We start from the raw sequence: 13,599 nt of genomic DNA, 5'->3' as shown, positions 1-13,599 counted from the left end.
GATATACTATTTAAAGTTGACATTCAAAGATTTTTAAATTAATTCAATAATAGCATTATATTACTAATATACAAGAAAGTTTTAAAAATAAATGTAGACATTACACAGCTTATCCCCATCACACAATTTGCCTGTTATCATGTGTCCTTGTGGGGATAGATACAAAATATATATATACAGCTTTCAACATCTTAGATATAGATGCTTCTAAATACAAAACTCTGGTAAATGTCAGAATTGGATTTGACTACTTCTTACTTCCTCTCTTAATGCTTAATGACTAATTCCTTAGAGATGTCCTTAAAAGCCCTAAAATGTTGTCCTTGGGTAGAAACTTTCACCAGCAATCAATCAGAAGTAAATTAGATGATTGTGTTGAAATGTACTACACTGTTTAAGCTAATAAATGAATGAAGAAAGGTAGTATATGGAAACATATGCCACTACACTGAAGTCGCTAAAAGGGTTTGTTGGAAGAATATTTTGTTTCCAGTGGAGCAAATATGGAATAAGAAGAGACAGTGATAAAAGAATACCAAGTCATATGGAAATCCAAATATAGTGACAGACACAATTATTTTGCTAATTGCTAATGAACACAGTCAAGTAGCTTCAAAAAGCAAAACTTTGCTTGGACTACTTCAGGTTTTGACCTCTGCACAAGAAAATGCATTTAAACTGAAGCCCACCAAAATTGATTAACGGCGCCAGCCAAGGCCAGCATGTAGTTGAAGCTTTTTCCATCTATCACATGGCCCCAAGGATAGTTAAATGAACCTTAAAATGGCTACAAACAGCTCAATGACTACACAGAGTCCTGCCAATTAGAAATAATTAGGCAGTCATTTTGGTGGTAAGTCTTTTTAAGTGCATATATAACGATGCAATGATGCTTATTAACGATCTCATATGAGCTATGCTCAAACAGCCTGAAATAATTATGCAACTATCACAAAGCCTTGCTCATCTCTGTACTTCACCTTAATGCATTTAAAAATCCACTTCATTACCTCCAGTAATTAATCCTCCATTAATTGCAGGAAAAGCTCAGTTTACCAAGCTTCGTTTCTAATTATCTTATAAATAGTTATGGTTCTAATTAATGTGTTCATTAAGATGAATATCTTTCTCAAAGCCATGCTCAGAGCAAAGGTTCCGCTTATTCTCTCAAAAGCCTAACTAGCCATAAGGTGAGGCCATTTTGGTTGCATTTGCTTTTATTTTAGTATACTCAACCTCCTAATTGGCATTTAAAATCTAATTTGGAGAAACTTCAAGAAGGCTACATAGGAAGAAATAGGGACAAAAAGATATTTTCAAACTCTTTTTCAATCAATAATCTCAAAACCTTAATAGGAGAACTTTAGTGCATCTATCTTTTTTTTATAAATACTAATATGCTTAAGTACTACATCCAAGTGAATTTAAATTCCATACAAACATAGCTTTTGCCCCTTCTCTGCAATTAGAAAACAAGATAAACAATGCTATTAAGACAAATGCATTCAAATTTATATTCAGTTACCTAGCTAAACTGCCACTATAAAACAATTTCTCAATGTAAATTGCCAGCCATCAAAGAAAAAACTTACACATATCCTGGGATTGTCAATATTTGACATCATTTTATAAGCATAGCTATCTATGTGCTTTTAAAAAACAGAAATCTAATTCTGTGCCACAAAGTATACAACACTTAAAAAAAATACACTGGCTATAATTAAAAGCTAAAATACAATATAAAAGCATTCTTTTTGTAATCATAAATATTTTTATAATTTTTATACATGTTTAAACAGTATACAAATAGTTTGGAAGCACAAAAAGTATTCTTAATATTTAAAAAATAAATATTTTCTATGAATAACAAAAACTATTTGGAAAATTGAGTACAATCTTGTTAAAAAAAAAAAAAAGAGCAGCTATCAGTGTAATAATCCTGGCAGTTAATAATAAAGCTATAGTTCAACATATGATAGATGTCTCCTGCTTCTCTGTAATTTGCGTTTGCTCATTAATCTTCTCTCCTTGTCTTTTTCCATGAAAGATAAGCCTACAGAAATTTCATTTATGAATTAAAACAAATATATGTTCATTCCACAGGAAAAATTCTGAGAAGAAAGTTTCTTCACAGAGAATTTATAAGTAAAATTTGAGCATAAATTTTTCTAGAATAAACTTTTAAAATATGCTTTATAAAAAACCACTGCAGCTTCTGTTCCCACATTTAAATTTCTGATTATAGAGACAGATTCAATAAAATGTTAGAGGTATAGATGCAGACTCATAATAAGGGAAGATCTCATATGTTTTATAGCAACATTCATTCATTTATCCTTCTATGTTCTATTTAGTTTTCAAGGTGCTAAGAATACAGTGCTGAGTACGACGAACACTGGCTCTGACATAATGAAGTTGAGTCATCCTTTTAAAGTACAACACTCTTGCTAACTTACAAGAAACATTGCTACAAAGAGTAGCAAAGGTAGAAACAGGTTGATTTGGGCCATAATTATCAATTATTATAATATAAATGTATATGACATACTTCTTGACACCCAGAGTATATATCTCCCACTATATCCAAAAGATCCTTGAAGGAAGACATCTTGGCCCATCAATCTTTGAAATGCTGAGCCAAACACAACATGGGTACCAAGGTACACTGTTATGACAAAAAATGCATGTCATTCAGAGAGACATGAATATAAATAGATCTATGAGAACAGTAGTTTTGGTGTACCTATCTTTAAATTTTAACATCTTCAAGGACACCTTACTTAGTGGCCCAGAGCAGTTATTTCAAGTCTTGGCTTTGTAACACCCTAAGATGTCTATAGCAGTTTCAAAATGGGAATAATTTAATTCTCACCACAAAACATTAACTCACTATAATTTTTTTAAAACATTATTTAAGGCCATGTGAGGTGCCTCACCCCTGTAATACCAGCACTTTGGGAGGTGGAGGAGGCAGGTGGATCACTTGAGGCCAGGAGTTTGGGACTAGCCTGGCTAACATGGTGAAACCCATCTCTACTAAAAACATAAAAATTAGGTAGCTATGTTGGCACTGCCTATAATCCCAGCTACTAGGGAGGATGAGGCATGAGAATTGCTCAAACCCATGAGGTGGAGCTTGCAACGATCTGAGATCATGTCACTGTACTTCGGCCTGGAGGTGCAGGGTGAGATTCCATCTCAAAAAAAATAATAATAATATTTCAAGGAGAAAGGGAACGGAGAGAAAGTGGTAACAAAACAACACAATATCCAAAAGACTAGAAATTATTCTTCCTTTTTACCTGGAAGAGTTAAGGAGTATCATTTCTGTTTCTCCTGAGTAGAGTTCAAATTTTAGAATACTTAACACCTTTTATTGTCTCTTCCTTTTTTGAGGAAGGGGTAAAATACATATAGAGGAATATGGGAAGAAAAAGATAGCGGAATTGTGCCTGTTAAACAGAATTGTTTTTCCTATAGAAAAATCTGTTGTCATGAAAATTCAACATTTATTAACAGGAAGGAGAAATGCAATTAGTAAGATCCATGGGAAAGGGGAGGACTCTTTTCTGATATGAAAACAACCATTCTAAAAATTACTTTAATGGGATGTTTACTCCCCTAGCCCTCCCCACAATCAAATCTAAAGAAATAAAGTCAATGAACATCTTCAGTAATACAACAAAGCTTTCTATTATTACCTGACTAGTATCACAACAATAAAGTTGATATCAGCCCCTCAGAGTCTATTCTCTTGTTGGTCAAAACACATTTCTTCCAGGCCCTGTGTCAAAACTCTTATCCATATAAATGAGCTAGAAGCAATGGTTCCTGTCAGGCAATAACAAAAAGCTGAAAAAAGTAAGCAATGCCAAGACTTAGATTTTAATGAACCAAGATAATGAATTCAAAGTGTTGACAGCCCCACCCAATTTGATTAGGATTTAAATTGAGGTATAAGTAAAAATAATTCTAACTACTCCATTGAACGTTATATTAATTCTTTATCATTACAGATACTAATGATCAAAAAAAGGAAACCCATTAGATACCATTAACATGCCCTTTCCTCATCCCATTGAAAAAGATGGAAAGTAATACCAGTAGGCCAGAATTTAAAAAATGATATCCTTTGAAAAGACTTCTAGAGCTCAGCACAGTGCCAACTAATATCGTTTAGTCTCTATGTAGTTAAGATATAAAAATCTAAACAGTTTCTTTCACAGAGATGATTTACTTACAGTTTTTTGAGAAGCCACCCAAAACATTAAACAAAAAAGAATGCTCTTTATCAGTTGTATTTTTCTTGATAAGGTCCATCAATATTTTGGCAGTTTCTATTATTCAGATAGTCTTTTCTCCCACTCTCACCATACAGGAAATTATTATTTCATCACTCCCTATCATGTAACTAAACACACAAATATATTACATATAATACGACTTTTGATGAGAGCTTTTAAAAATTTTGAGGCCCCTCCTGCCTTTTTTTAAACTGATGAGATTCTTATTTTATTCATGAATTAATCATCTTTCAGGCATGGTTTTGTTTGTAGCCACACATTCATTCATTCATTCATTCATTCATTAGAGACAGGGTCTCACTTTGTCACCCAGACTAGAGTGCACTGGTGCAATCTCAGCTCACTGATCTCAGCTCATTGCTTGAACCCAGGGGTGGAGGCTGCAGTGAGCTGAGAGATTCTCCTACCTCAGCCTCCCAAGTAACTAAGATTACAGGTGGGCAACACTACCGCCAGTTAATTTTTGTATTTTTAGTAGAGATGGGGTTTTACCATGTTGGCCAGGCCGTTGTCAAACTCCTGACCTCAAATGATCCACCTGCCTTGGCCTCCCAAAGTGCTGGGACTACAGGCGTAAGGCACTGTGGGTGGACTCACACATTTAAAACTAATATTCCTTCTTGCCCTTGACTTTGAGCTTAGACACATGATTTGCTTTGGCCAAAGAAATACTGGCAAACGTGACATTTAGCAGAGAACTTAAATTTGCTGAGAAAGTTTAGCTTGTTTTCCTTTTGTCTAAGAAAAACCTGTTTTGAGTAGGGGCTGATTCAAGGAGGATGAAAGAGACAGGAACAGAGCTGATCTCAACACCCAACTTGAAGACAAAGCCAAGGAGCCCAGGATAGATCAGAAGAGGGCCAGCTGACACACAGATGTCTCTGTGAGCAACAGATACTTTTGGTGTGTGCTACTGAGTTTTGAAATGGTTTACTATGCAGCACTATTCTATTGTAGCAATAGCTGACTAATATAAACACATTAGCACTAGAGGGTATTCAGGCTCTGAAACTAGTCTTCCTGCTCTTCCAAGGGGGAGAAAATAGTAAACCTAGTGAACAACAGTGAATAAGCACAAGAACCACTGTTTGAAAGCAGACCGAGCTCTAGCCATGTAAGTAAGAGCAAGTTATTTGACCTCTGTAAGTCTATTTCATCATCTGTTAAATGAAAGTAATATATAGGCTTAGAAAGTTAAGGTGACATTGACAATCAAAGTAATTTAGGATGATAACATAATTCCATAATTCCTAGCATAGAGTAAATGCTAAAAAAATCTTTAGCTTCAACTTTATTTTCCTTCTTGGCTTTCAGTCAAGCTGTGTTTTTTAGAAAATTTCTAACACACCATCACAAAATGCTTACTACATGCAAATAAGTAACCCCACTTTTTAAAACTAAACTTCATAGTAAACACCCATTAAAGTAGTTTTAGAATAGTTATTTTCGTATCAGAGAAGAGCCCTCCCCTTTCCCATGGATTTCACTAATTGTTTTTCTCCTTCTTGGTATAAATCTTGAATTTCATTACAACAGATTTTTCTACAGGAAAAACAGAATTCTGCTTGTTTACCAGCCACAATTCCCCTATCTTTTCCTTCCTATATCTCTCTATATGTTTTTCACCCCTTCCTAAAAACAGGTAGCAAATAGCTAAATCATCAATACACATTTTCTCCATTTTGGAAGAAAGGGGTAGATTCATCAAATAATACTTATAAAATCACTTGAGTTATTTGGAAGATGTATTGTACAAATTAAGTCAGTAATAGGAATATATTTTTAAAATTTTAGTAAGTAAATGGTTCGAGGTATTGAAGATTTCTTAAAAAACAGAGGCTTCAGGGAAGGTCAGAGACAGAGACACAATCATTCATCTTAAAACACTTCAGGGGATGTTTTAATAACTACCTGTGGCAGGATCTCTCTCATATTCATTATAAAATTCCCAAGGCAGATTTTGCTTTCTCATTCATACTTACAAATATACAAAATGGAGACCCTATCAAATGTAGTGTAGATACATTTAAACACCAGTTGTTTTATCACTGCAATCATTACCACAGGTTGCAATAAATAAAAGCTTTGTAAGACTGAAGCAATCAAAACTCTCATACACACACACACATACACATACACGCGTGCGCGCGCGCACACACAGCATTGCAAAGATTACTGAAGCTATGTGATATTACTTTTAAATGCTTGGCCACAAACAAAAACATGAGTGAAAAATGACTAGCTTGTAAGTCAAATAATGATCTCATCAGTAATTTTTTTTTATAGAAAGAGGGGACGTTCAAAATTTTTTAATGCCCTCATCAAAAAAAGTTAAAGCACTAAAGGAGAGATGAAATAATCATTTAGTGCTTTTCTATTCAAAATACTCTCAAATGCAGTAGCTCTGCAGTGGCTCTATTTCTACTCCCTTCTACCTACAAAACGTTATTTTCATTTGAGTTCTACTACGCTTCTCCCTTCAAAAATACCCAGAATGCAACCTAACTAGGCTTTCAGGACTTGAATATGATACTGTCATTTGCCCTCTTTATCTATAAAATGGGGATAAATCATAACTCCTACAAAGTTATGTTAACAAAGGAGCAAACAAAAAAATGCATGTGAAGGCATATCTTGTAAAGTGTAAACTGCTATACTAATAATATTTCTACAATCATCTTACTGGTTTTCATAGACTTCTGATGACTCTTATTTCACAAGTCCCTTTGGTGAAGTAAGCTCAACTAGACAAATGGCCATCATATTCTGTTCTGGAATTCGCTAGGACACTTTCAATTTGCCCCAGTGGCTACTCCTTATTTTCATAGTTTTGCAGTACATCTCAACCACTTATCTAGAACTGGTGACTTGGTTGTGAACTTTTATCCCACAAGCATTCCTCCTTTTAAACATGCTAACTTAAGACAGTCAGTCTCTGAACACTAGCTTCACATACTACAATCTTAGGCCAGGCCAGCCAAACTACACTGTTCATTACTGGACAAGAGACGATCTCTGGGTAGTTACTCCTCTATATTCAGCATTCTTGATTGGGAAATAAGAACAAAAAGTAGAACATCCAAGTGATGCTTCCAAGTGACAGCATCACTTGGAAGAAAAGGTTTTTGAGGCTATTTTTTGTGAGGAGAAAACACTACTTCTTTTTTGTTTTGTTTTGAGACAGAGTCTCGCTCTGTTGCCAATGCTAGAGTGCAGTGGCGTGATCACGGCTCACTGCAACCTCTAAATGCTTGGCCACAAACCTTTTGTTTACCTCCCAGGTTCAAGCAATTCTCCTGCCTCAGCCTCCCAAGTAGCTGGGATTACAGGCACATGCCACCAATCCTGGCTAATTTGTGTATTTTTAGTGGAGATAGGGTTTCACCATGTTGGCCAAGCTAATCTCAAACTCCTGACCTCAAGTGACCTACCTGCCTCAGCCTCCCAAAGTGCTGAGATTACAGGCATGAGCCACTATGCCCAGCCAACACTCCTATTTCTATAGAGACAAAAAATACTCTAAGGCTCTGAGAAATTTTTATCCATGTTTGTTTCTCATTTCCAGAGTTTTGCTACCCCACAGTGAAGGTGGGGAAAAAGACAGTTTCAGGTAGACTACTCCAAGAAAGAAAAAAAAATTACGGTAGAAGAAATGTGGATAGTTGGCTATCTTTGAAAAACTCGTTAGAAATGTTTAAAATAAATAGGAAATAGAATTAAGATTTTTAAAAATTTACAATTATAATCTCCCTCAGTATATACACAGTAATAGTTCTACAACCGCCAATGCATGATCAAATCCGCACTCACTCAAGTCCCACAGTCAGCGCTGACACACCTACATAAACAAAATCAGCCCTCCACATACTGTGTTTTCCATCCATGTTTGAAGAAAGGTTGTTATAAGTGAACTAACATCGTTCAAACCCATGTTGTTCAAGAGTCAACAGTATTTTAAGGCACAGCGGTAGATTTATGCACCAAGTATTAATTAACTGCTACATGGAGAGCAAAAGTAAGATTCCATATAGCACTTTATCTAGGTTCTGAATCTGTACATATTTCAAAACTTATTAATTGAACATACTTTTCATAAATATTCTACAAATTAATATTTCTGGAAGCATGTTTGAGCCTGTTAGAAAATAGGCTTTTGCCTTATTTTTGTGTAAACCGAAACAGTTAACAAAATCAGTAAAACCAAAGCAACAGTAATGCAAAAGGGGTTGTCACTTGCTCTTAATTGTTCCTCGAGTAGTGGGAAAAGACAACTTACAGAGCAGTTAGGACCTTGCCAGAACCTCGGATCTCTGAACAGAATGATCTGTTCTGAGCCAATCAAGTTCTCCCTCTGATAAGACTGATCAGAAGGGAGAGGTTATTCTACAAACACCAAAGACATTTAACTGACATAATCCCAAAATCCGAATCATGATCTCAGAACAGGGCTTGAGCCAGACATTCCCAAGTTTCTCTTCAAAAATCCTAGTTCCACTCTCACTGCTGTGAGTCCTAGATACAGTTGTAAGACACAGTTTCCTCATCAGGAAATGATGATTCTATATCTATCCCACTGAATTGCTGTAAGGATTAAATAAAAAGAATACATGTTAAATATCCTATGTTAGTGCCTAGCCATTAGTAAGTACTAGATTAATCATTGGCATGTATTGTTACTATTATTATTATAATTCAATGTTAATAATTTGAAGTTTTAGTTTATCCAGTATTTCTTCACCTTTACAAGTCTGCTGGATTCCTCACAAAGTTGCAACAATAATAGAGAAAAGCTAGAGACATCTAACCCTTTTTAAAAGTGCTGTTTGCTAAATAAGGCACAGGCATATCTCTTTTTCTTGTATTTTGCTTTATTGCACTTTGCAGATATTGTGACTTTTACAAGTTGAAGGTTTGTGGCAACCCTGAGCCAAACAAGCCTATTGATGCCACTTTTCCAACATGCCCACTTAGTGTCTCTGTGTTACATTTTGGTTACTCTTGCAATACTTCAAACTTTTATATTATTATTATATCTGTTACGGTATCTGTGATCAGTGGTTTCCAATGCTACTATGCTAATTATTTTCAGCTGCCAAGAACTGTATCCATATAAGACAGTTAACTTAAATAGATGTGTGTGTTCTGAGTGCTCCCCCAACCGACTGTTCCCAGTCTCCTTCTCTCCTTGGGCCTTCCTATTCTCTGGGACACAATGATAATGAAATTTAGGCCAGTTAATAACCCTTTAATGGCCTCTAAGTTTTCAAGTGAAAAGAACAGTCATACATCTCTCACTTTAAATCAAAAGGTAGAAATGACTGAACTTAGCAAGGAAGGCATATTGAAAGCCAAAAAAGGCCAAGAGCTAGGCTTCTTGCACTGAAGAGTTAGCTAACTTGTAGTTATCAAAAATATATTAAAAGTGCTATTCCAGTGAACACATAATCATAAGAAAATGAAATCACCTTATTACTAACAGAAAGAAAATTTGAGTGGTCTGAATAGAAGATCAAACTAGCCATAACATTCCCTTGGCAAGGCTCTAATTCTCTATTATAAAAGCTGAGAGGGGTGAGAAAGTTACAAAAGAAAAGTTTAAAGCTAGCAGAGGTTAGTTCATGAGGTTCAAGAAAAGAACTCATCTCCATTACATAAAAGTACAAGGTGAAGCAGTACTGCTGATAAAGGAGCTGCAGCAAGTAATCCAGAAGATACAGCTAAGATAACTGATGAAGGTGGCTATGCTAAACAACAGAATTTCAATGCAGATAAAACAGCCTCTCTAAGAAGATGCTGTCTAGGTCATATAGGTAGAGAGGAGAAGTCAATGCCTGGCTTCAAAACTTCAAAGGACAGGTAGACTCTTTTATTAGGAGCTAATCCACCTGGTTGGTGACTTTAAAATGAAGCCAATGCTCATTTACCATTTCGAAAATCCTAGGGCTGTAAAGAATTATGCTAAATCTACTATGCCTGTGCTCTATAAATAAAACAACAAAGCCTGGAGGATAACATATAAGTTTACAGCATGGGTTATTGAATATTTTAAGCTCACTGTTGAGACCTACTCCTCAGAAAAAATAATTTCTTTAAAAATTACAGCAGGGTATGGTGGCTCATGTCTATAATCCTAGCACTTTGGGAGGTCGAGGTGGGCAGATCACTTGAGCTCAGGAGTTTGAGACTAGCCTGAGCAACATGGGGAAATCCAGTATCTACAAAAAATACAAAAAAAAGAGGAAGGTTTGGTGGTGCATTCCTGTAGTCACACCTACCTGAGAGGCTGAGGTGGGATCACTTGAGCCTGGGAGGTCAAGGCTGCAGTGAACCAAGACCATGCCACTGCACTCCAGCCTGGGTGACAGTGAGATCCTGTTTTAAAAAATAAAAATGTTCACTGACAATGCATCTAGTCACCCAAGAGTTCTGATGAAAATGTGTTAAGTAGATTAATGTTGTTTCCACGTCTGCTAACACCACATTCATTCTGTAGACCCTGAATCAAGGAGTAATTTTGACTTTCAAGTGTTACTATTTATGAAATACATCTTATAAGGCTATAGCTGCCATAGATAGTGATTTCTCTGATGAATATGGGCAAAGTAAATTGAAAACCTTCAGGAAAAAAATTCACCATTCTAGATGCCATTAAGAACATTCCTGATTCACAGGAAGAAGTCAGAACAGCAACATTAACAGGAGTATAGAAGAAGTTGACTCCAAGACCTTATGTGTGACTCACAAAGAAGACTTCAGCAGAGGAAATCACTGCAGATGTGGTGGTAATAACAAAAGAACCAGAATTAGAAGTGGAGTCTGAAGATATGACTGAACGGATTCAATCTCATGCTCAAATGTGAACAAATGAAGAATTGCTTCTTATGGATGAGAAAAAAAGTTTCTCGAGATGGAATCCACTGCTGGTGAAGAAGCTATAAACACTGCTGAAATGACAGCAAAGGATTTTAAAAGTTACATAAACTTAGTTGATAAAGCAGTGGCAGGGTTTGAAAGAACTGACTCTAAATTTGAAAGAAGTTCTATGGTGGGTAAAATACTATCCAACAGCATCATTTGCTAGAGAAATCTTACATTTAAAAAAGGGTCAATCAATGTAGCCAACTTCATTGTTGTCTTATTTTATATTGCCATTGCCACCCCAACCTTCGGCAACCACCACCCTGATCAGTGGGCAGCCACCAACATCAAGGGAAGATCCTCACCAGCAAAAAGATTATGACTCACTGAAGGCTCAAATGATCATTAGCATTTTTAAGCCATAAGGTATTTTTAAACTACGGTATGCACATTGTTTTTTAAACACAATGCTAGTACACAATTAACAGACTATGGTATAGTCATATGCACTGGAAAACAAAAAAATTCCTATGACTTGCTTTATTACGATATCCCCTTAATGTGGTGGTCTGGATCCAAACCCACAATACCTCTGAGGTATATATAGCTGTCTGGTCAAGAATTCAGGTTGTTTTAAATTTGGAGTTCTGGGGGGGAAATTTCTAAAGAAGAATGGAAAGCTGTATTTTCACATTTTGCAGACATGTATCCCAGACTCATAATTATCCTGGGGTTTCTCATCATATAAATTAACTCTATCTAAGATCACACACCAGATGAGCAACAGACAAAAGAGAAGTTTTATATACCAATAATAATCAAGACTCTCAAAAACATGCTCCTCAATCCAAAAAGACAATCCTGGTTCACAAAACTTTATAGTATAGGTTTGACACAGTGAACATAATTATGCTAGAGGTAATTGGCTTTCCTGAAACATTGCGCCTATTCAAATGACTGTGGTCAAAATCAACCTTTCTTAGATTGTTGGATCCAACAAGATCAAAGACCAAGGGAACATGACTACTGAATAACTCTACCATCTACTTATTCTTAATACCGTGCTTTCTAAAATCATGTCCTCTAGTTTTCTGGTAACCTCATGGGAACTCTTAAAATCACTCATTAAGTGACAGCATTATCCTGCAACACAATACCATGCTGCATTGTCATTCTTTATCAGAAACACTGTGGTTACCAAGGGAGTGCTGACTTTCCCTGATGTTTTATTTAAGAATGAAAAATTTTTAAATAGTTCAAGAAAAGAAACAAGCAGAAACTAATCAATAAATGGTGGGGGAGGGGCATGGGTGGAAACTGCCTCTACTGGAAAATCTAGAAGAGAGTTCCATACCCATCCTCAATTGTATCCAAAGAAAAAGGAGCTGCAGATCATGTTGATGGTTAAGGGAATCTCTAGAAGAGGCACTTATGTAACTGACACAAAATTTAAGCTACATAGTTAGTAGCAAATAAGCAAATATGACTGAGAATTTGCTCAGTCAACACAAATACAAAAGGTATAGAGAGGCAGTTGCTTTAAAAAAAAAACAGCAAGGGTTGCCCAGAGGTAGCCTGTCTGGAAAAATCTATCTGCTTTCCTCAGGACCTTACTATACCTGAGAAATTTACAGAGCAGTTAGTTCCTAGATACATATAGGGCCCACTTAGGCATCTTTAAATTTATTATTCTAAACTTTCCAAGTGTTAGGGTTATTAGATCTACTGAGATCATAATTAAAAGATGTCCTATAAAACGGCTTTTAAGCGGAAGATAAAACATGTACAATAATCAAATACAACAGAATCCACATATTCATTCAAATGTGAAATCAGCTCCTCCCTCAGTTACAACTAAAACTCATAAATATAAAACTACAAGACTACAGGATCAATTTTTAATTACATCTCATTTACTTCTGGGAAGAAGAAATATGTTAGAAGACAATATGTACTCATATGTATTTCACTTTAGACAACAGATACAAACTGGAAACACTGAGTAATCAAACATTTATACACCAAATTAATCCCTACACAAATTCAGAGATGAATTCCAAGAGAATACCGATGCAAAGAAAAATATCAACTTTTTTGGTACAGCTTTTGCTATTTTCAAACTACTTGCACAAAACACAATTTGATCTTTATATCAATTCTGTGAAAAAGACAGAGAAGACATTTAACTCCAGTCACTTACTGAACATCTACTAAGTGCCAGCCAGCCATGAGCTAGCCACTAGTGATACTACTGGAGTGACTAACATGCTGCTTGGCCCAGGACTGAAGAGTTTCTTGCGACATGGAACTTTCAGGGCTAAAACAAAGTCCCTGGCAAGCCAGGATGGTTGGTCACCCTAGCAAAAATTAATATGGCATGGACATTGTCTTCAAGGAGCTCACTATTTAATATTATGATTCACTAAAACTGAAGTTC

The 13,599-nt window shown here is 35.8% G+C and overlaps 1 protein-coding gene across 1 annotated transcript in view; it reads right to left on the bottom strand.

Annotated features, from left to right (window-relative positions):
- Positions 1-13,599, bottom strand: part of RSRC1 (arginine and serine rich coiled-coil 1) — a 400,525-nt gene that overhangs the window by 342,802 nt on the left and 44,124 nt on the right. The gene's annotated exons all lie outside the window — the stretch shown is intronic.

The sequence above is a fragment of the Saimiri boliviensis genome, chromosome 9, assembly GCF_048565385.1.
Source record: "Saimiri boliviensis isolate mSaiBol1 chromosome 9, mSaiBol1.pri, whole genome shotgun sequence".
Lineage (NCBI taxonomy): Eukaryota > Metazoa > Chordata > Mammalia > Primates > Cebidae > Saimiri > Saimiri boliviensis.
The sequence above is the reverse complement of the archived record's forward strand: the minus strand, read 5'-3'. Positions and strand labels throughout refer to the sequence as shown.